The sequence below is a fragment of the Mus musculus genome, chromosome 14, assembly GCF_000001635.26.
Source record: "Mus musculus strain C57BL/6J chromosome 14, GRCm38.p6 C57BL/6J".
Taxonomy (NCBI): Eukaryota; Metazoa; Chordata; class Mammalia; order Rodentia; family Muridae; genus Mus; species Mus musculus.
The window spans coordinates 18,909,439-18,933,126 of record NC_000080.6 but is presented as its reverse complement, the minus strand read 5'-3'; positions in this window follow the sequence as shown (position 1 = coordinate 18,933,126).

Here is a 23,688-nt window from a genome sequence, read left to right as displayed (position 1 = left end):
GAAGAATTCAATAAAAATTGTTCTGGAAGTGTTGAGAAAATTACACACAAGAACTTACTTCTGCTACTATAACAAACAACCTCTGCAAGTATAATGAAGCATTGCAATGAGGAAAGAGTACCACCACCACAGCCACTACTACCACAGCTGCTACCACCTCTACAGCCACTATTACCATAGCTGCTATCACCTCTACAGCCACTACTACCACAGCTGCTACCACCACCATAGCCACCACCTCAGCCACTACTACCACAGCTGCTACCACCACCACCACCACAGATCCCACCATCATCTCCATAGCCATCACCATAGTCTTACTATAATAGCTGCCACCACCATCCCTGTAGTCACCAATGCTATCAAAGCCACAACTACCACCACAGTCAACACAATAGTGACTATCACAACCATACCTTTGATCACCACCACAACTATCTCTAGTCACCGCAACCATCTCCATCCTGACCACAATCATCTTTACCACCACTACCACCATCACCACAGCCTTATTGGGTCTCTTTGGTATTCCTGAATGGCATGCTTGCATTGATTACTTCATACTTTGCTTCTTCATCTTGTAAAAAACTTCACACAGGTTCTTCCTTATATTATTATGGGAAGGATTGGTGAAATGATACTTGCAATATGGTGTCCAAGGTGATGTTCTCCCCCAATAGTGAGCAGAAGAGAGAAGAAGTCAGAGATGATAGTGCTTGTTTTTGAAGGAGACATAACTCAGGTTGGGCTGAATTTGTTAGGGCTGTGTGTATCCCCTAGGTCCATTTTTTTTTGATGTAGAGAAAGTTGGAAGTATATGGGTGAACTTGTCTGAGATAAGGCTGAAATGTCAGAATAACAAATTCTGAGTTAGGCTATACAACTTCATTACTACAGCATTTTGCTGGTGATAGCCAAATGGATAGGACAATACACAAGGAAGAATAATTATACCAGGAGCTGAAGAGAAGATTTGAAGAAAGGGAAGGACAATGTAGTTATGGTTCTCAGTTTCTAGCATGCCCGGAGGCTGATGAAGCACTTGCCATTCAGAACCATGGCCACATGTTCCATGCCCAGCACTACAATACAGCCATAATCTAGACCAACCAGAAATACCTGGAGGGCTGTTCAAACAAATGTTCAAGGACAATCACATTCCCAGGTCTCTGGACTCAGAAGGTCTTGATAGCAATGCCTGAAAATATACATTTGCAGCATGGTCTCAGCTGATGTCAGTCTAAGCATTATGTGAGGTATGAGCAAATGTTCAGGTCACTCAGAGGAAAAAAAAAAGCTGCCATCACTGAGTAGGTTCTACTTCAGATTTTTAAACTGACAGGGAGGGAGGAGGCTTAGATTTTCCAAAGCCTACTTTAGTCAGGGTGGCTAAACACTTCAACCTCCCTTCGCTCACCAACCAAAGGTGGGGGAGAAAGATTGTTAATAGGACAAGGGGGATGTAGACCTATTTAGAAGTAGTCATTTGGGGGTGATTCCAATCTTCACTGTCAGAACATTAGCAGTCCAGGCTAAAACACCAAACATGAATCAGTAGCAGTGGCTCAATCCAGAAGAAACCACAACATTTCACTGAGTTGACATTAGTCTGAAGAAGAAGCAGCCAGAACATAACAGTAAGTTCTTGGTGGAGTTTCTCTCTACTAAGTCATGACAAGCAAAGATCAGTGAAGACCAGAGAAACATTGCAAGGCATACTGACACAAGAGTGCTATTCACCATCTATTGGTCTTTCCAAACATCACATGTCCTCTCACATGTCTGCTTCAGCAAAATATCCTCTCATCAGACATCTTCCAGAAAAACATCACATGACACAGCTGAGTCCCCTAAGAAACCAAAAATTCCACTTCAGATGAGTTAATTAATTGGATATGAGCTACAAGACAGAAGTTCACAGACATCATCTGATTTACTAAGCTCAACACCGATAAGAAGTTAGTGTTGAGAAATTTGTCAGATGTTCTTCAAGTTGCAATTCAGGGAATAAGGAACATGCCCAAGCCACACTTCTAGGGAGGCTGTAGCAGTGGCCCTGAGACCTTGAGCAGAACAACCCCAAAGCCAAATGTTGTCCATCATGGTATCCTTTAATGATTCTCTGCTAACAAAGTTAGAAGGGTGAGAAGGACTTAGATAAGAAAGGCCTACAGTCTATCATCAAGACAGAAGTTGTTCAATTTATATTTCTAGATCAGATCCACCTTCTGCAATTGAATGTTCCACTTCCTATATACCTAGCATGTCTGGAAGCAACAAGAAGTACAATAAGCAAGAGCTTGGACTTCATTTTTCCAGAACTGGACAAAGAACCACAGGACTGGAGGTAAGCACACAGATGCCCTATCCTGGCTCTGAGTTTTCTCACATAAGAGAAAAAGCCTACAGACAGATGACAGCAATACAGCTGGCACTGGTCAGCTAGCCAACTGGACAGTGATTCTGCAGCAGTGAAAATAGGGAAGATAAAGCAGAAACAATCTCTCCCAGCTAGTGTTTCTTCCCTTTTTAGGCACAAAGCCATAGTTTCAACTCATAGAGTACTTGCCTATCACACATGAAGCCTCGGTTTAATCCCTAGTATTACATACACCAGATGATGATGTACACCTATAAACCCAGGACTCAGGAGGTAAAGACGGGAGGATCAGAATTTCAAGGTCACCTTTTGCTACATAAGTTAGTTTGAGTCTAGCTTGGGAAACATGAGACCCCTGTCTAAAAATAAAAAAGTCCCTATTCTTTTAACTATCTTCCTCTTCTTTCAGCAGGTATCTAGTACCTAGCATGTGCCATCTACAATACAGATCTCAAATGCCTAGAGCTGAGGTCTGGCTCAGTTGTCTAGCATTTGTGAGTAAGAACTTGGGTTTAATCCCAGGACCAAATAAGTAAATCCTGTCCCTGTTTCTGTGAGAAACAGATGCTAGGTTTAATGGGAAATGTTTATAGTTAGAATATGTGGTTCCCTACAGATTGTTATATACCTGGTCCCTAAGTGGTAGCATTGTTTGGGTGCTGCAGAACTTTTCAGGAGGAGCCTACTTGAAAGAAATGGGTTGATGGAGTAATGTCTCAGGAAGTTCTTGCTCCTGCTCCTTGCTGTCCTTTTCTCTGCTTTTTATACACCCAAAACTGAAGATGCTTCCTCAACACACATGCCCATCAGTGTGATGTTCTACTAATGCATGTGGCTCTACAACCATGAATGGAAGGAACACTTTGAAACCATGAACAAAATAAATTCTCTGCCCTTAAGTTAGTCTCTGGGGCAATTGGACACAAGAACAAGAAAGCTAATATGTGGAGACAGGTGGGCACTGGTGCTAGCCTAACGACTAGTGACAGGACAAACTGCAACAGGAGGGTGGGAAAGGGGTTCCTAGCCCGCTCAGAGCCAGTGGAGGCGCAAATGTCTCTGAGGCCACATTAAAGAGAAAGTGAGAAGAAAGTGACCTGAGTCTTAATGAATGAATTGAGGAAGGAAGACAACATGGTGGATAGAGAACCCTAACAGAAGAGTTCAAACATCAATGCAGCCACGGTGTGAATTGGCATGTATGTGTAGGAACTAGAAAACTCAGATAACACAGAAATTTTAGGGCAAATTAAGGACTACACAATGTCAGTAAATTATCAGCACATTCTACACCAAGTTGTAAGGGGATCACATTTTCAGTTTTGAATGATCAAGCCGGCTTCTCTGTGGAAGGTAGACTCCACAAGTACAAGTTAAGTCAAGAAAAATATAGATGAATGTTTGAAAGGCCAAGATGATGGCAAGGAAGATAAGAGGGATGCCTTTGGTTAATCTTTAGAAAGTAAAGTCAGAATGACTTGGAAGTTGATTGAAGGTGGGTACTAAAAAGAACAGAGTCTGCACCTCAACTAGACAAGACAAAAATCAGAGACTGGCTGGAGTCATGTGCATGGGCTACAATGGGAACAGCAGCTGGGAAAACCTGTTCTGCTATTTTGAAAGTGCTGCCTATAGACGGAATGAATCGTCATATAATGACAGCCCTCTTGATGGAACCTTCCCAAGAAAGGTACCCAGGCTTTCCACATACTTCATTGCTATATCCTGTAAACATATACCAAGTTATCCCCCTCTTCTTTTTATCTCTCTGTACTCTTCCTTTCTTTTCTCTCATCTCTTTTCTTTCTTTTCTCCTTCTCCCTCTTTCTCTACTCTTCCTCACTCTATATATGTAAAATATATATCACAGAGAACTGTAGATATATGTTGATATAGCTATGCACAGTTATATTATGACAAAAAGAGAATGGATGGTGGTCGCCTGTGATTCCAGCACTAGGATTATAAAGTGAGACTGTAAGATCACAAGTTCAAGGCCAGCCTCTACTTCAGAAATGAAAAGCAGAAAAGTGCCCATAAGAAGAAGGAACCAGAGGTGTAGAGAGAAGAGCTGGGCAGTCTGGACCCTAAGATCATCTAAATACTGTCACAAGTATCACCCTATGTTTTACTGCTGTGAACACTCACCATGACCAAGGCAACACTTATAAGGACAACATTTAATTGGGGCTGGCTTACCGGTTCAGAGGTTCAGTCCAGTATCATCAAGGCAGGAACATGGCAACATCCAGATAGGTACAGTGCAGGAGGACCTGAGAGTTCTATATTTTCATCTTAGGGCTGCTAGAAGAATATGGGCTTCCAAGCAGCTAGGATAACAGTCTTATAGTCCACAACCACAGTAACACACCTACTTCACATCTTCTAGTAGTGCCAATCCCTAGGCCGAGCATGTACAAACCATCATACCCTGGAAATCCCAAATCCTAAAGGGTGGCAAATGTCATGAGAGGACATAAAATGGTACCCAAGACAGAACTTCAGCACTCAAAAAATGAAACAAATCCCTCTTGCTTCTCCATATCCTCTTGAGAAATAGTAAGAAAGTCTTCTGCCAGTCTCCTGGATATGAGACTGACATTTGGATGTCAGACTGGATTTCTTTCTTTGCTCAGAGATAGTATGTCCCTATGTAGCCCAGGATTCACCTTCCTTGGTGGTAGGAAAACAGGTGTGTACCACCATGTTCAGCTTGCTAAATATTTTAACAACTAAAAAGGAATTGTGATCACCCAAATAATTTCTGCATATTTGAAAGTCACTAGAATAAAATGTTCCCAAGTTCTTACCAAACCATGGGAAGGAGCATGGTGTCACTGTTGAAAAGCTCTTGCCAACTCTTTCTTATCCTTTTCCTGAATTTGTTCTTTTTTTTTTTTTAACAGTGGCACCAATGTCTTGGTGATGCACCTGGTAGAGAGGATCTGCTTCTACTTCATATTGCCATTGCTGTAAATAACATTTCGTTTTAAGTGGTCTTGAGGAATTTACTTAGACCACTGGCAAAGTGGCTAATCAAGATTTAGTCTCAGAGTAGAGAAGTTACCACCTCTGTGGTTTTCTTCTTTGCTTGAATTTACATTAGTGAAAGTAAAACATGTAGAATCTTCTATCTTTTCTCTATACCATGTGGAATCAGAAACCCTGGTAGGGCGGACCTAGAAGACAGACCCAAGTTATCAAGTTCCATTCTGGTAAAAGACTACTTATTTATGGCTTTTATTATAGAAACAAGAGTCAGAATAGGGTTATACTGGTAGCAAGGACCATCTCTTAAAATCTGCTAAAAGTTCCCAAGCATGTTGACATAGGCTTGCAGTCCCAGCACTCGGGAGGTGGAAGCAGGAGGATCAGGAGTTCAAGGTCATCCTTTACTGTACAGGGAGTTCAAGTAGGCTGAGCTTCAGGAGATGTTGCTTTAAAAATGAAGAAATCAGAAGAGCAAAGCCTTTATTTATACCAGTTTTATCACATCTTCACATGTACATGTTGTACTAATTCTAGTCTATGTTTCTCTTTTAGTAACAAATGGTATTTCCGTTTCAGAGGAAGCAGATGGGGTATAAAATGACCTTCATGTGGCTATGTGTGTGCATCTATTGCATCTAACTATAGCCCAATGTACCAGGCCACCCCTATCATGGCTGCAGACTTACTCCTTACTAATTAGTATGAAAATGATCCCACCCACTATGTTCTAGACAAGGTTCCATGTAGTAGCCAAATAAAGATAGGTCCAAAACAACTATGGCTGCCTGTGTCTGGAATTAAACCTTAGAAACCATGCCCCTCTGTCCCATATTTTATACAGAAAAGCTTACTACAAAGCTATATTTCAATCACTATGACATTACAATATTATTTACTGTATCAGGAGATTCCAGAAATTCTTCACTTTTTAACAGAAGAAAAAAAAATTAAAGGGAACTAAGTATGTGCCCTAGTGTAAGGTACTTTCCTTGCACAAACAAGGCACTGAGTTCAAGTCACAGAAACCATAAATAAATAAATAAATAAATAAATAAATAAATAAATAAATAAATAAAATTGTAAATCATGAAATCGTTCAACAATGTATTTAGGAATATTCAAGATAGAAAAGATACAGTAATTAAAACACTGCTGTGGGTAGGAATGAGACTGGACACAAGAGTAAGATTTCTAGATGTGAATTTAAATTTTTTTCTGCATAATTTTTAGACAGCAATAACAGTTTCTTAAATAGCCTGCCCATGGCTTCCAACTGCATACTGACTGTGATGACCCCTTAAAAACAGTTCAGGTATCTGTCCAACATCAAACAGGATGATAATGAATCATCCAGTCCTGGGGCTGCATTCTCAATGCTCCCACAATGCCTCAGCCCTCCTCTGAGCCATAAGTCCTTTTATAGAGGGAGAGAAATATTTGAAGGGAACTCTCAATGTTTCAGTTTGGATGGAAGGACTATTCATTCCACAAATATTGATTTGTTACCTGCCAAATGCTTTGTCGTGTGTTGTATGGAACTCAAAGGAGAGAAGTAGAACCAGAGTCATGTGCAAAACCAGGTAACCACACTTGGCTTAGGCATGCTGTGCCATGTAGGACCTCAACATGTCAATTTGGTAACATGTCTACTCCCTCTGCCTCCCAAATTCTTTCTCTATCTGTTCAGTTTTCTCCAGTGCATTGCACTTTTCACCTCTCTATCACATCCAACATGGTTCCAGGGATGGATCTGACTGGAAGCATCAAGGGATGGAGATAAACACAGAGATACACAGAAAACCTGGATTTGGGTGTACTTGGTTCCCAGATGGAGAAACCACAGCATCCAGGAAGCTCAGCATGTTTTTTTATAAACAGTTGAGTAGGGAATCTAGGCTGTTGTATGCAGCTGGGTCAGAAAGACAGGCTTAGCTAATCTAAGTAGGAACAGTCACTCTTCTACCTACAAATAACTGGGGAGGGAATGCTATTGTGGACATTCTCTGCACACACTATCAACCACATATTGATCAAAAGAAAGCTTTCCTAGACCTCTCTCTGAGCCTCACACTGTGTAGGAAAGCTTTGCCATTTTCCCATAAATTTGATTTTTTGGGTCTCTTAACCTGGCTCTTCCCATAACAACATACAGCCACTCAGGATATTATTCAGTCAGGTTTTCTTTGTTCTCTACAGTTCTCTCAGCTAAATTATAGAGAAATACTACCCCTTAAAAGATATGCATAGCATCCTGAACCCATGATCCTTTTTTTTTTTTATTTTATGATCCCTGTCTGTGACACAGCATTAAACCTCTTATGTATTTCTTCTGGAAAAGAGAGTAAATAGGACAATTCACCTTACAATGTTATGGTTTGTCTAGCCAGAGAATAAGAAAGTATCTTTGCTTCTGGAAAATTTGTTCAATTGCATGAAAACTAAGCCGCTCTTTTATCATTTCTAAACTCAACATGTGTCAAAGTTGGACCTAGTTCATATGACAAAGAACAGTTATTTGTATCATGATGGAAGCAAAAAGCTTGCTAGGAACAGACTCTGGAGGGGCTCAGTCTTCCAGCCCCAAATATCTGGGAGAAAAAAAAGCTACGGGTGTTTTCTGCACATGCTATCAACATCTACACTGACTAACACCTCCAGAAGACCACCCCTAGATCTACTTCCTCCAGGTAGGCCTCTCTTTCTTAAGCATTTAGACTCCCAAAGTAGTGAGTGCCACTAGCTAGCACTGAGCTTTCAATAAATGATACCTGTGAGCGAACAGATCAGATTCAAGCTGCACCAAATAGAATATCTAATATCATCCTGTAAGAAGAGAAAAGCCAGAACTTGAACCCACATTTTAGCTCTAAACCTTGCCTTCTCTAGAGTCTCTACTCACACTTGTGAGATAGATATCTGCATCCCATAAGTTGCTTTCTCTCCTCCTTCTTGTTTCATCCACTATTAAGCTAGCAATAATAAAACTATCCTTACAAAAAAAGCAAAGCTTTAGAACATTGCCAACAGCTTTACCCTCTGCACTAACTAAATCTTTAGACAGTCAAGTAATAGTACATGGACAGTAATTATTAACTGACATTCTTTCTCCCTACATTTGGCAAGCAGGTATGCTGCAAGACACCATATTCTACAGATCAGAATGGTCAAAAATGAAGGAGAAAGATTGGTACATAGCTTATCTTACTAGCATTTCAAATGCTGTTTTTTTCTAAGTGTTTCAGCATATGTCAGGGAGAAGGGAAAGAACTTGCATAATAGGATGTACTTGGGTCTGAAGGCCCATGCCTTATTTAGATTCTGCTTCATGATTTAACTGCTTAATTTTTATGAGAATTATGAAGGGGATGGAGATTAATGTTCCCAACTTTGGCAAGCAAGTCAATTCCATCACTAGCATTAGAGCCTACTTCTTCAAGATTACAGTATATACTAAAGATCAGCTGAGACCTAACATTGCAAACTGAGCAACTACTAGATCTTTGGACTTTTTTGTTCATAACCTGTCATTACTGAACTAGCTGTACCACAGGCTAATATATTCCCCATCTATTTTCCTTCTCAGCAGTGCGTTTGAGGAAGAAATTGGATCATATGGCTGTCCTAATTAGTATTACTATTGCTTCAATGGAACACCATGGCCAAAGCAACTTAGGAATGAAAAGGGCTAATTTTGCTTCCCCTTCTATATCTCCCATAGCACAATTCTTCATCATAGTAAATTAAGATGGGAACACAAACAGGCCAGGAACCAGGAGTGCTAAGTTCTGGCTAATCCAACTCAGTAAGTAGGTCTTTGGTAGAGTCTGAGCATGAATGGTACATTAAGGAATGCTGGAGGCAGGAACCTGGAGGCAGGAACCAGAAGACAGGAACTGATACAGAGGCCATGGAGAAGTACTTCTTATTGGGTTGTTCTTTATGGCTTGCTCAGCCTGCTTTTTTAGAGAACCTAGGATTATAAGTCCTAGGTTGGTAGGACCAACCCATGGTCTACAGGCTTGCCTTACATAGCCCAATCTTATGGAGGCATTTTTCTCAATTAAGGTTCCTTCTTCTCAGATGACTCTACCTGTGTCAAGTTGATGTAAAACTAGCCAGTATAGTATTTTTGCTTACTAAACAAATGGCATAGTTGTGCAAAGAGAAAGGGACCTTTGCAGTTTTGTAATTGAAGAATTAGTAAATGATGAACAGGGTCAATATATGATATTTACTTTAGATTTGTCAGATGTTAATGTAGTGAATTGCTTCTTTTCCAACCTCCAAAGACAACTAAAGCATTTCTTAAAGTACCATTCATGTTCAGACTCTACCAAAGACCTACTTACTGAGTTGGAGTAGCCAGAACTTAGCACTCATTTCCACGTGTTTAAAGCTTCCTGAAGAATGCATTCATTGTTGAATAATTCTGAAACATAGGCCATAGAGCATCTGCTGACAGTGCCTGAATCGGGCAAGTACTAAAACCCACCCTAGAATGGATTTTTGAGTCTATAATGTGCTATTAATTATAGATTGCTTGCATTTGCACCTCTTGTTCTATATAGCACAAGTGGTAAAGGACAGTACCAACTGGATGTTCAGGCAACAACCAGATATTCTCAAGAGCATAAAAGCCAATTTCTAGAGAGGTATGCATGACTGGTCCAGTATATTTTTATTTTTCACACATAGGACAGAGCTTGTGGTATTCCCAATGGATGAGAATAAGACCACTTCACATTTTTTAACATTATTTATTAGGTATTTTCTTCATTTACATTTCACATGCTATCCCAAAAGTCCCCCATAACATCCCCCACGCACTCCTCTATCCACTCACTCCAACTTCTTGGCCCTGGCGTTCCCCTGTACTGAGACATATGAAGTTTGCAAGACCAGGGGACCTCTCTTCCCAATGATGGCCGACTAGACTATCTTCTGCTACATATGCAGCTAGAAACATGAGCTCTGGGGGTACTAGTTAGTTCATATTGTTGTTCCACCTATAGGGTTGCAGACCCCTTCAGCTCCTTGGATACTTTCTCTAGCTCCTCCATTGGGGGACATGTATACCATCCAATAGCTGACTGTGAGCATCCACTTCTGTGTTTGCCAGGCACTGGCAACGCCTCACAAGAGACAGCTATATCAGGGTCCTTTCAGCAAAATCTTGCTGGCATATGCGATGGTGTCTGCATTTGGAAGCTGATTATGGGATGGATCCCCGGGTGCAGCAGTCTCTAGATGGTCCATCCTTTTGTCTCAGTCCAAACTTTCTCTCTGTAACTCCTTCCATGGGTGTTTTGTTCCCAGTTCTAAGAAGGGGCAAAGTAACCACACTTTGGTCTTCGTTCTTCTTCAGTTTCATGTGTTTTGCAAATTATAACTTGGGTATTCTAAGATTCTGGGCTAATATCCACTTATCAGTGAGTACATATCATGTGTGTTCTTTTGTGGCTGGGTTATCTGACTCGGGATGATACCCTCCAGGTCCACCCATTTGCCTAGGAATTTCATAAATTCATTTTTTAATAGCTGAGTAGTACTCCATTGTGTAAATGTACCACATTTTCTATATACATTCTTCTGTTGAGGGACAACTTGGATCTTTCCTGGTTCTGGCTATTATAAATAAAGCCTCTATGAACATAGTGGAGCATGTATATGTATTACCAGTTGGAACATCTTCTGGATATATGCCCTGGAGAGGTATTGCAGGATCCTCCGGTAGTACTATGTCCAATTTTCTGAGGAACCGCCAGACTAATTTCCAGAGTAGTTGTACAAGCTTGCAATCCCACCAACAATGGAGGAGTGTTCCTTTTTCTCCACATCCTCGCCAGCATCTACTATCACCTGAATTTCTGATCTTAGCCATTCTGACTGGTGTGAGGTAGAATCTCAGGGTTGTTTTGATTTGCATTTCCCTGATGATTAAGGATGCTGAACATTTTTTCAGGTGCTTCTCAGCCATTCAGTATTCCTCAAATGAGAATTCTTTGTTTAGCTCTGAGCCCCATTTTTTAATGGGGTTATTTGATTTTCTGGAGTCCAACTTCTTGAGTTCTTTAAATATGTTGGATTTTAGTCCCCTATCTGATTTAGGATTGGTAAAGATCCTTTCCCAATCTGTTGGTGGCCTTTTTGTCTTATTGACAGTGTCTTTTGCCTTACAGAAGCTTTGTTATTTTATGAGGTCCCATTTGTTGATTCTTGATGTTACAGCCCAAGCCCTTGCTCTTCTATTCAGGAATTTTTCCCCTGTGCCCATATCTTCGAGACTTTTCCTCACTTTCTCCTTTATAAGTTTCAGTGTTTCCAGTTTTATGTGTAGTTCCTTGATCCACTTAGATTTGACCTTAGTACAAGGAGATAAGAATGGATCAATTCGCATTCTCCTATATGATAACTGCCAGTTGTGCCAGCACCATTTGTTGAAAATGCTTTTTTCCACTGGATGTTTTAAGCTCCCTTGTCAAAGATCAAGTGACCATAGGGGTGTGGGTTCATTTCTGGGTCTTCAATTCTATTCCATTGGTCTACTTGTCTGTCACTATACCAGTACCATGAAGTTTTTATCACAATTGCTCTGTAGTACAGCTTTAGGTCAGGCATGGTGATTCCACCAGAGGTTATTTTGTCCTTGAGAACAGTTTTTGCTATCCTAGGTTTTTTGTTATTCCAGATGAATTTGCAAATTGCCCTTTCTAATTCATTGAGGAATTGAGTTGGAATTTTGATGGGGATTGCATTGAATCTGTAGATTGCTTTCCCCAAGATAGCCATTTTTACTATATTGATCCTGCCAATCCATGAGCATGGGAGATCTTTCCATCTTCTGAGATCTTCTTTGATTTCTTTCATCAGATACTTGAATTTCTTATCATACAGACATTTCACTTCCTTAGTTAGAGTCACACAAAGGTATATTATATTATTTGTGAGTATTGTGAAGGGTGTTGTTTCCCTAATTTCTTCCTCAGCCTATTTGTCCTTTGTATAGAGAAAGGCCATTGACTTGTTTGAGTTAATCTTATATCCAGCTACTTCACTGAAGCTGTTTATCAGATTTAGGTGGAATTTTTAGGGTCACTTATATATACTATCATATCATCTGCAAATGGTGATATTTTGACTTCTTTCTTTTTAATTTGTATACCCTTGATCTCCTTTTGTTGTCTATTTGCTCTGGCTAGGACTTCAAGTACTATATTGAATAGGTAGGGAGAGAGTGGGCAGCCTTGTCTAGTCCCTGATTTTAGTGGGATTGCTTCCAGGTTCTCTTCATTTACTTTGATGTTGGCTACTGGTTTGCTGTGGATTGTTTTTATTATGTTTAGGTATGGGCGTTGATTTCCTGATCTTTCCAAGACTTTTATCATCCATGGGTATTGGATTTTGTGAAATGCTTTCTCTGCATCTAACAAGATGATCATGTGGTTTTTGTCTTTGAGTTTGTTTATATAGCGGATTACGTTGATGGATTTCCGTATATTATACCATCTCTGCATTCCTGGAATAAAACCTATTTGATCAGGATGGATGATTGTTTTCATGTGTTCTTGGATTCGGTTAGCGAGAATTTTAATGAGTATCTTTGCATCGATATTCATAAGGGAAATTGGTCTGACATTCTCTATCTGTGTTGGGTCTTTCTGTGGTTTAGGTATCAGAGTAATTGTGGCTTCATAGAATGAATTAGGTAGAGTACCTTCTGCTTCTATTTTGGGGAATAGTTTGTGAAAAACTTGAATTAGATCTTCTTTGAAGTTCTTATAGAACTCTGCACTAAACCCATCTGGTCCTGGGCTTCTTTTGGTTGGGAGACTATTAATGACTGCTTCTATTTCTTTAGGGGATATAGGACTGTTTAAGTCATTAATCTGATCCTGATTTAACTTTGGTATGTGGTATCTGTCCAGAAATTTGCCCATTTCATCCAGGTTTTCCAGTTTTGTTGAGTATAGCCTTTTGTAGAAGGATCTGATGTTTTTTTGGATTTCTTCAGGATCTGTTGTTATGTCTCCCTTTTCATTTCTGATTTTGTTAATTAGGATGCTGTCCCTGTGCCCTCTAGTGACTCTGGCTAAAGGTGTATCTATTCTGTTGATTTTTCTCAAAGAACCAGCTCCTCCTTTGGTTGATTCTTTGAATAGTTCTTCTTGTTTCCACTTGATTGATTTTGCCCCTGAGTTTGATTATTTCCTGCCTTCTACTCCTCTTGGGTGAATTTGTTTCCTTTTGTTCTAGAGCTTTTAGGTGTGTTGTCAAGCTGCTAATGTGTGCTCTCTCTAGTTTCTCCTTGGAGGCACTCAGAGCTGAGTTTTCCTCTTAGAAATGCTTTCATTGTGTCCCATAAGTTTGGGTATGTTGTGGCTTTATTTTCATTAAACTCTAAAAAGTCCTTAATTTCTTTCTTTATTCCTTCCTTGACCAAGGTATCATTGAGGAGAGTGTTGTTCAATTTCCATGTGAATGTTAGCTTTCTATTATTTATGTTATTGAAGATCAGCCTTAGTCCATGGTGATCTGATAGGATGCATGGGACAATTTCAATATTTTTGTATCTATTGAGGCCTGTTTTGTGACCAATTAATTCTATGGTCAATTTTGGAGAAGGTACCATGAGGTGCTGAGAACGAGGTATCCTTTTGTTTTAGGATAAAATGTTCTATAGATATCTGTTAAATCCATTTGTTTCATAACTTCTGTTAGTTTCACTGTGTCCCTGTTTAGTTTCTTTTTCCGCGATCTCTCCATTGATGAAAGTGGTGTGTTGAAGTCTTCCACTATTATTGTGTGAGGTGCAATGTGTGCCTTGAGCTTTACTAAAGTTTCTTTAATGAATGTGGCTTCCCTTGTATTTGGAGCATAGATATTCAGAATTGAGAGTTCCTCTTGGAAGATTTTACCTTTGATGAGTACGAAGTGCCCCTCCTTGTCTTTTTTGATAACTTTGGGTTGGAAGTCTATTTTATTAGATATTAGAATGGCTACTCCAACTTGTTTCTTTACACCATTTGCTTGGAAAATTGTTTTCCAGCCTTTCATTCTGACGTAGTGTCTGTCTTTTTCCCTGAGATGGGTTTCATGTAAGCAGCAAAATGTTGGGTCCTGTTTGTGTATCCAGTCTCCTAGTCTATGTCTTTTTATTTGGGAATTGAGTCCATTGATATTAAGAGATATTAAGGAAAAGTAATTGTTGCTTCCTATTATTTTTGTTGTTATAGTTGACATTCTGTTCTTATGGCTGTCTCTTTTTAGGATTACTTTCTTGCTTTTTCTAGGGCATAGTTTCTGTCCTTGTATTGTTTTTTTTTTTCTGTTATTATCCTTTGAAGGGCTGGATTCGTGGAAAGATAATGTGTGAATTTGGTTTTGCAATGGAATACTTTGATTTCTCCATCTATGGTAATTGAGAGTTTTGCGGGGTTTAGTAGCCTGGCCTGGCATTTGTGTTCTCTTAGTGTCTGTATAACATCTGTCCAGGATCTTTTTGCTTTCATAGTCTCTGGTGAAAAGTCTGTTGTAATTATAATAGGCATGCCTTTATATGTTACTTGACCTTTTTCCCTTACTGCTTTTAGTATTCTGTCTTTAGTTAGTACATTTGTTGTTTGATTATTATGTGTTGGGAAGAATTTCTTTTCTGGTCCAGTCTATTTGGAGTTCTGTAGTCTTCATGTATGTTCATGAGCATCTCTTTCTTTAGGTTTGAGAAATTTTCTTCTATAATTTTGTTGAAGGTATTTACTGGCCCTTTGAGTTGAAAATCTTCATTCTCATCTACTCCTATTATCCATAGGTTTGGTCTTCTCATTGGGTCCTGGATTTCCTGGATGTTTTGAGTTATGATCTTTTTGCATTTTGCATTTTCTTTGATTGTTGTGCCCATGTTCTCTATGGAATCTTCTGCACCTGAGATTCTCTCTTCCATATCTTGTATTCTGTTGCTGATGCTCGCATCTATGGTTCCAGATTTCTTTCCTAGGATTTCTATCTCCAGCGTTGCCTCACTTTGGGTTTTTTTATTGTGTCTACTTCCTTTTTTAGGTCTTGTATGGTTTTCTTCAATTCCATCACCTTTTTGGTTGTGTTTTCATGTTTTTCTTTAAGGACTTGTAACTCTTTAGCAGTGTTCTCCTGTATTTCTTTAAGTGAGTTATTAAAGTTCTTCTTGATGTCCTCTACCATCATCATGAGATATGCTTTTAAATCCAGGTCTAGCTTTTTGTGTGTGTTGGGGTACCTAGGACTGGCTGAGGTGGGAGTCTTGGGTTCTGATGATGGTGAGTGGTCTTGGTTTCTGTTAGTAAGATTCTTACATTTGCCTTTCGCCATCTGGTAATCTCTGGAGTTAGTTGTTATAGTTGTCTGTGGTTAGAGCTTATTCCTCCTGTGATTCTGTTAGCCTCTATCAGGAGATCTGGGAGACTAGCTCTTTCCTGAGTTTCAGTGGTCAGAGTACTCTCTGCAGGCAAGCTCTCCTCTTGCAGGGAAGGTGCACAGATATCTGGCGTTGGGACCTGCCTCCTGGCAGAAGATGAAGGCCCGAAACAGGGCCCTTTTCAGAAGCAGTGTTGCTTCTGCCTGTCCCAGAAACTGTTCGCTTCTGTGGTCCACACTTTCACCTGTGCAGACTAGTCTCTGAGGGATCCGGTAACCAAGATGGCTCTCCCAGGTGCTCCGGCAAAGTCCTCCCGGGCGGGGCAGACAACTCTCCTCTGGCAGGGAAGGTGCCAGGATGTCTGGAGCCCATAAAGGGGTTTGCCTCAGAAACTGTGTCGCTTCCACCTGTCCCAGAAGCTGTTAGCTTCTGTAGTCCACACACTCACCTACCCCCTCCACAATTTTTAAGGCAAATTTAAAACATACTTTATTAAATATTGGCTAAGACAATGAGCACTGAATTTGTCCATACCCAGGATTCCCAGAGAATGGCCATGAATTATGTTACTCAGGTACTTCCTGCCTTTATCGAATTGAGACAAGCATGAATCTGATGTACTTCCTGCCTCTATACCCCCCACCTAAGAGGGATAAAGTACACCCTGTGCCATTGGGGCAACCAAGCAAAAACATGAACAATGGGCCCTAGAATTCCAGGAAGTTATCTGTCCTGGGTAAGTGATGTTTATAGGTAAGAGGCATTTTTGTCTTATAGATCTTGTAAGCACAGTAAACTTTAACACAACTTTAGCCCACTTGGTACTTCTGCATTTCAGTTCTGAATGCCTCAGGTCTTTCAGACATTGTAGCCATTGCTGAACTGGCTCTTCTTGCCATGAGACAAAAGGTTGAGATTCAGGATCCAAGTCTACAAGTCACCAGTATGATGGTTATCTGACCACTGAAACCTAAAAAATAATTTATTGAAGTGTGGGGACAAACCCACCCAAATTATGCCTCTCCAACTTAAGATGTGACTGATGTCAGCTTACCCAATCTCTGTGTCTATACAAAGTGGGAAATTACCAAAGGGTTCAAAGCTATGTTTTGTCCTTAGATTGCCAACCACTATGACTATTATTGTTTAAAGCCAGAAGTGTCACCTGGGTGATAACTTAAAATAAATAACAGGGTGGTTAATTACAAACAGAGCACAACTTGTGGCTATTGAAACTATTCATTCATTACTTTAAGCACTCTGAGGTTAAAACAGTAGGGATGCTCAGTGTAAGGTAAAGTTCGCTTTTAATTGTGGTGTATGTGGTGAATCACTTGAGGCTCAATACATACATGTCTTTGTTAATACAATTCAAACTGCTATTATATCTTTAATCCCCCAGTGAAGTTCAAGGTCCCCTTTCTATCCCAACAATATTTTTTGCAACTGCATGTGACCACCTCAGATTTTAGCCTCTTGCTCTTAAAAATAAGCCACTATCACATCATGTCAGCATAGGCAACAAATGCAATGCCTTTCCTCCGTTTACACACACTGCTACAGGGTGCTCATGGAATTAACCAGACTTTCAGGCAGTTTGGGAGAAGATGAAAAAGCAGTTTGGCTGAAATCCTCAAAAATAATCTGCTGTCATTCCATAGACAAAGCTACTCTTGAACTGTCCTTTGACTTGGTGATGTATGATGGAACTCCCTATTGCAATATATACTGGTTTACTAACACTGGCCACACATGGCTTTTGGACACTTAAAATATGTCTAGCATAACTGAAACATTAAAACTGAACTCTATTTAATTCCAGCATGCTTAGGTTTAAGTGTCAGGTCAGAAGGAAGCTACATTTCCCCAAATCCTGATGGTTGGACAGAACTCAGCACTGGGAAGTTGTGAAACTGGTTTTCCCGAAAGGAGTCATTCTCCTTATCTCTTTGCTGACTTAATCAGCCTGCTGGTTGGATTCTCCTAAGGTATGTATGGACCATTTGTTTCTTCTGGCTTCTGCTACCTACCATATTCTACTCTGCCTCTTCTGTCCCTTCTTACCACTATGCTTCTCTGTGGTTCAGAGTGTCTCTCTGTCTGTCTTGTCCCTGGAGTGTGCCATATCCTCCTGAGTGCCTGTCATGTCATGTAGAAAGGCTAAGTTTCTCTCCTAGTCCTCAGGGATCTCCCTGGAGCTGCCTGCTTTGTCTCTGTTGACTCCTGGAACCTATTACTACGGTGAAAGTCACTTTGGTGTGCCAGAAAAAATTCTCACCATGCTTTCATCATGTACAAAGGAATGCCCTCCTCTGTGTTTTGGCAAAAGTCTCTCAGTTCCCTTGGGGATGCCTTAGATTGAAATTCTTGTCAAGAGGACACTTCCTTTTCTCTCCTACCCTTTTCTTCATGACCACATGTTCTCAGATCTCTCCTGGAGCTTCCTTGCTCTCTTCCTTTCTCTCCACCTTTCTCTCTACTCTACTCTTAGGGCCAGGTCCACTTCGCTGGCTATGGTTAGTTTACTACTTTCTTTCTCTGCTCTGACTCTCTCAGGTGCCTCTGGCTGTTGTTTCCCTCATATTAAGAATAAAATCCTTCCCCTTAACTATACCATGGAGTGGTCATGTCATCAGTTTATGCATTACTTAGACACACAGGACTAGTGCCAACCTATTTATAACACAGGACTAGATTTTTCCCCCATAGCTTCATGGACTCTGTGAGCCCACTGTGATTATGATGCCATGTCCTGTCTTGCCTACAAGATGGCTTTTCTCCTTATATTTGTTATTCTCTCTCTTCTGTGATGTTTCCTGACCTTGGAGAAAATGGTCTAAAAGACATGTCCAGGACTAAATACTCTGTCATATATTCTCAGTTCATTGAATATCAAGAAACTGCCATCATTGCTGTTTATTGAGAAGAGAGACTTCCACAGTTTTCACATCTTTTCCACTCAAATCTTTCCATGCCTCCCCAGGCAGTTCTTCCTTCTATGCAAAGCCTCAGCATCTGCAGACAGCTATGGGAGTCCCAGCCAAAGGCACTATATGGCAAGTAACTCCATTTCTTTTGTCTCTAAAATGGGTGTCATAACAATTTTATCTAGTTAGCTTGAGGATTAAATAAATTCACACACACACACATATATATGTGTGTGTGTATGTGTATGTGTGTGTATGTGTGTGTATGTGTATGTGTGTCTGTTTGTGTCTGTGTGTGTGTATGTATATGTGTATGTGTATGTGTATGTGTATGTGTATATATGTTTGATGTGAAGTCTGATCCACATGCCTGGTATTCTCGAAGACCCATGGAAAAGGAAGTAATAGCCCCTGGGATTGAGGAGCTTAATACTGTCCTTTAGCTAAGTTAATGTAGTGTCAAATTGCCTTCTAAATATTTATGGTTTTTAACTGTATACCCCACCACTTAATCAGAGGAACCTCTCTCCAATAAACAGCAATGAGGACAGTCTCTTGGTGTTCAATGAATACAAGGCAGTAGAGTGCTCAGTCTTAAACAGGACTTTTAGATCATTATCTGCAAAGTCAGGAAACATCACAGAAGAGGGTGCAGAATAAATGTAAGAGAAAAAAGCCATCCTAGAGGCAAGACAGGACACGGCTCTGTAAACTCAGAGCAGCTGCAAATGTCTGCACTGGCTCTATACAAGAATGGACCTGAGAATAGTCAGGCATGGATGGAAGACAGGCTTAGGGTGCCCTGCTCTCACTGCCTGCTGACCCCTTTGTTGCTACTGATAGATTAGAGAAGAAGGAGTCATATTATATTGGGCAGTGGCAGAGCATTAGTGTTCTCCTTGTTGTTATTGTCAGTATTTATTAGTATTAGTATTAGTATTAGTATTAGTATTAGTATTAGTATTAGTATTAGTTTTTTGAGACAGGGTTTCTCTGTGTAGCCTTGGCTGTCCTTTAACTGGCTGGACTCGAACTCACTGAGATCTGTCTACCTTTGCCTCCTGAGGTCTGGGGTTAAAAGCATCACATCTGGCTCATTATTATATTCTTAAACTTAAGGAAATAGTCATTATGGACCAAAAAGCTGAGAAAACAGGAGAAACCAGACAACAGCAGGTTTGGCCCTTCTCAGGCTCACTGTATTCTTCCTTCATTGATCCCTCTTGCTGCTTCTCCTGTCCTAACAGTACATGTGGAATCTATTTAACACATATCAACAAAACATTGTTGGCCTAGCCGGGCATAGTGGCACACGCCTTTAATCCCAGCACTCGGGAGGCAGAGGCAGGCGGATTTCTGAGTTTGAGGCCAGCCTGTTCTACAAAGTGAGTTCCAGGACAGCTAGGGCTATAAGAGAAACCCTGTCTCGAAAAAAAAAAAAAAAAAAAAAACAAAAAACAAACAAAAAAAACCAACCAAACAAACAAACAAAAAACACACGCAAAAAACAAACATTGTTGGCCTAATTGTGAATGTTACTAAGAAATCTTCAGAACTTACTACCTTCTAAGGTTTCCTAGTCCAGAGGATTATGCCTTCCTATGTCACCCCTAGTGGAGCCACACAGGCAGTCCTATACATATTCACAACCACTGCCCATTTGGGCACTACAAAATGAGCATCTTTTTTTTAATCCCTATATGCTTACAACTTGACACAGGTTAACCTGAGATGGTAAAAGGATGGGAGGATGGAAGGTCAGAGGTACTCCCCTCTGTGTGTGTGGTGTGCATGTGGTTGTGTATGTAGTGCATGTGTGTTGTGAGTATATATATATATTTCTGTGTGTATATGTGTGTGGTGTGTGTATGTGATATGTGTGTGTGTAGTATGTGTATATGTGTGATGTGTGTGTGTGTGAGTGTGCTGTATCTATATATTTGGATGTGTATGTGTATTTGTGTGTGTGTGATTGTGTGTGTATAGTATGTATGCATGTGGTGTGGTGTGGTTGTGTATGGTATGTGTGAGTGTGTGTGTGTGGTTTGATATATATATTTGTGGCGGGGGGCTGGGGGCGCAGTGGGCTGCTCACAGACAGCCTGGTCTCCAGTCAAGCAAAGGTCTGGAACTCCGGGATCCTGATGGGTGGTGATTTCCACCTACAAGGAACAGAAGGTGTTCTATCATGCCTCCTGGACCCCTGGCTCCTGTCGAAGTTACCACCCCCACAGCTCCTAACGCCATAATTCTGTGACTACAAGTCACACAGACAATGTCCCAAGCTTCGGGCATTCTGATTAGACTCCACCCTCACAGTTACCTGACTATGCTCCTTCCCACAGCTACCCTTCAATTACAAGATAGCCTAATCCACTATAAAAGGGGCTACTTGGCCCCTCCTCACTCTCTTTAAGCTCTTACCTTTCTTACTCTCATCTCTAGTCCTCCTCTCCCTCCCATCCCCCTTTTCTCCACATGCCCATGACCACTCTCCCTCTTTCTACCTTCTCTCTTTCTCTCTGCCTTTCTACAATAAAGCTCTAAGACTGTCTCTACTCATCAAGGCCTTCCATACTTGAATGATGGGATAGGCTTTCCCCTAAAGAGCTGCATCTAACCTCCCTCAGAAGGCCTTCCTGCATTCCAGCCACAGACCAAGGATTCTCGCCCGTGTGGGAACCACCCAGCACCCACTCTGTCCCTGCTCTTTCCTCCCCTAGGCCCTGGGGCTGACCGAGCTTCCCCTAGGGCCCCCATTTTGTTCTCAGCTCTTCTGAGGTGTCCAGCGGTGTCTGGGATGCCCTAGACTGAGAACCTGTTATCTCAGACCTAGAAATGCCTGCTTGTCCATAGCTTCTCACAGCCAGACACATACCCAGGGCTGCGTGGAAAGCATGCGGTAGTCTCCCGCGTCCACCCACCCAGAGCACCAGAACTCTGGCGGAACTCAGTTTTTCTCCTACTCCCTTTATTCCCCCATGCCCAGCGCCCAACATGTGTTGGGTTTGTATGTGTGTCTATGTATTGTGTGTGTGTGTGTGTGCCATTAAAATGGTAAAATAGTGTGTGGGTATAGAACTCACTGTCCAAGTGCTATATTGATGTGTCTCTGTTAAGACCAGACTGTGTTTCTTAGGCTGGAGTGAAGTTTCATTCTGATTCTCTGACTGTCGTGAGCCAACACAAGAGGACAAGAGAAGGAAGGTATTGGACAGTCCAAGTGGTCAAACTTACAATACTTTTGCTTCAGCCACCTGATTCCTGAGATTATAGGTATATACCACCATGTTTGTATACCAAACAATAATTTTAGCTGAAAGCAATTTTATTTTTTGAGACAAGATCTCATGTAGCCTAGGCTGAAATAGAACTCACTATTATAACAAATGTTGATCTTAAACTCTTGATTCTCCTGGCTTTGTCTCTCTAGTGCTGGGATTACAGGTGTTTGACACTAGCCCTGGTTAGGACAACAGACAACATTAACAAAACACATTATTATTATTATATGACTAAAAATTAATTTGGAGTTCTCCAATTCTTTATAAAATGCATTATCTTGAACTTGAGTTTTAAAATACAACTTTTTACATCCATGTGTGATTTTTTGTTATCTGAGATTTTATGCTTATTTGCATAATATTTGGAAAGTTTGCTTTCATTTCACCCTATTAAATATATTGTAGATATCTTTCCACTGCAGTAATTTATAAATTGCTTTTAAAAGTTATTTAAAAGAACATTTTAGAATGCTAATTAATACAAGTATTGGTGAAGCTATAGCCTCAGTAATAACTGTCATGCGTCTCTGCTAAATCGCTTTGCTTCCTTCTAGGTATGACCTAGTTCATCAGGGGACACTACTGTCATCTAAATTTTGTATTATATTTTGTTCCCTGAATATTATGCTTTAAAAAATGTAGAGAGAACAGTTGTACCACAGGAGATCTATCTCAGAGACTTTGCATTTCTTTCAATGGAGAACAACCTGAGGACACAAGCTCTACTCTTTAATGATAAAGAAAATGAGAGGAAGCCGCATTACCCACACGTAAGCATTGACATTCTTTCGCAGAGAAAGATGGGGGTGGGAGCCCCCCAGGAAGACAAGCTTTTTTTTCCATTTTTTATTAGGTATTTAGCTCTTTTACATTCCCAATGTTATACCAAAAGTCCCCCATACCCACCCACCCCCACTCCCCTACCCATCCACTCCCCCTTTTTGGCCCTGGCGTTCCCCTGTACTGGGGCATATAAAGTTTGCGTGTCCAATGGGCCTCTCTTTCTAGTGATGGCCGACTAGGCCATCTTTTGATACATATGCAGCTAGAGTCAAGAGCTCTGGGGTACTGGTTAGTTCATAATGTTGTTCCACCTATAGGGTTGCAGATCCCTTTAGCTCCTTGGCTACTTTCTCTAGCTCCTCCATTGGGAGGCCTGTGATCCATCCATTAGCTGACTGTGAGCATCCACTTCTGTGTTTGCTAGGCCCCGGCATAGTCTCACAAGAGACAGCTACATCTGGGTCCTTTCGATAAAATCTTGCTAGTGTATGCAATGGTGTCAGCGTTTGGATGCTGATTATGGGGTGGATCCCTGGATATGGCAGTCTCTACATGGACCATCCTTTCATCTCAGCTCCAAACTTTGGAAGACAAGCTTTATTAGCCATGCTGTAAACAGGCTCTGTCTTGCTCTTAGGGTCCTGTGAAATTACTGATCCTTCCTACAGGGATCTCCTGGCAGCACTGTAGCAAAGCTAGAGGACATAGTTTATGTGCTGCACTTCATGACTATTTTAAAGAAATCACTTAAATACAATATCAAGCTTCTACTCTGATGTTAAAAAAAATAAAGTTGTCTCTTCATTATCTTATGTATTATCTAAGTATAAGAAATAGCTTATTATAGTTGATAATAGAACATTAAGCATGTAGTTTTGTAAGTTGTCTAGATGAAAATTCTGTATATACTTCATAAAACCATAATTATAAAGA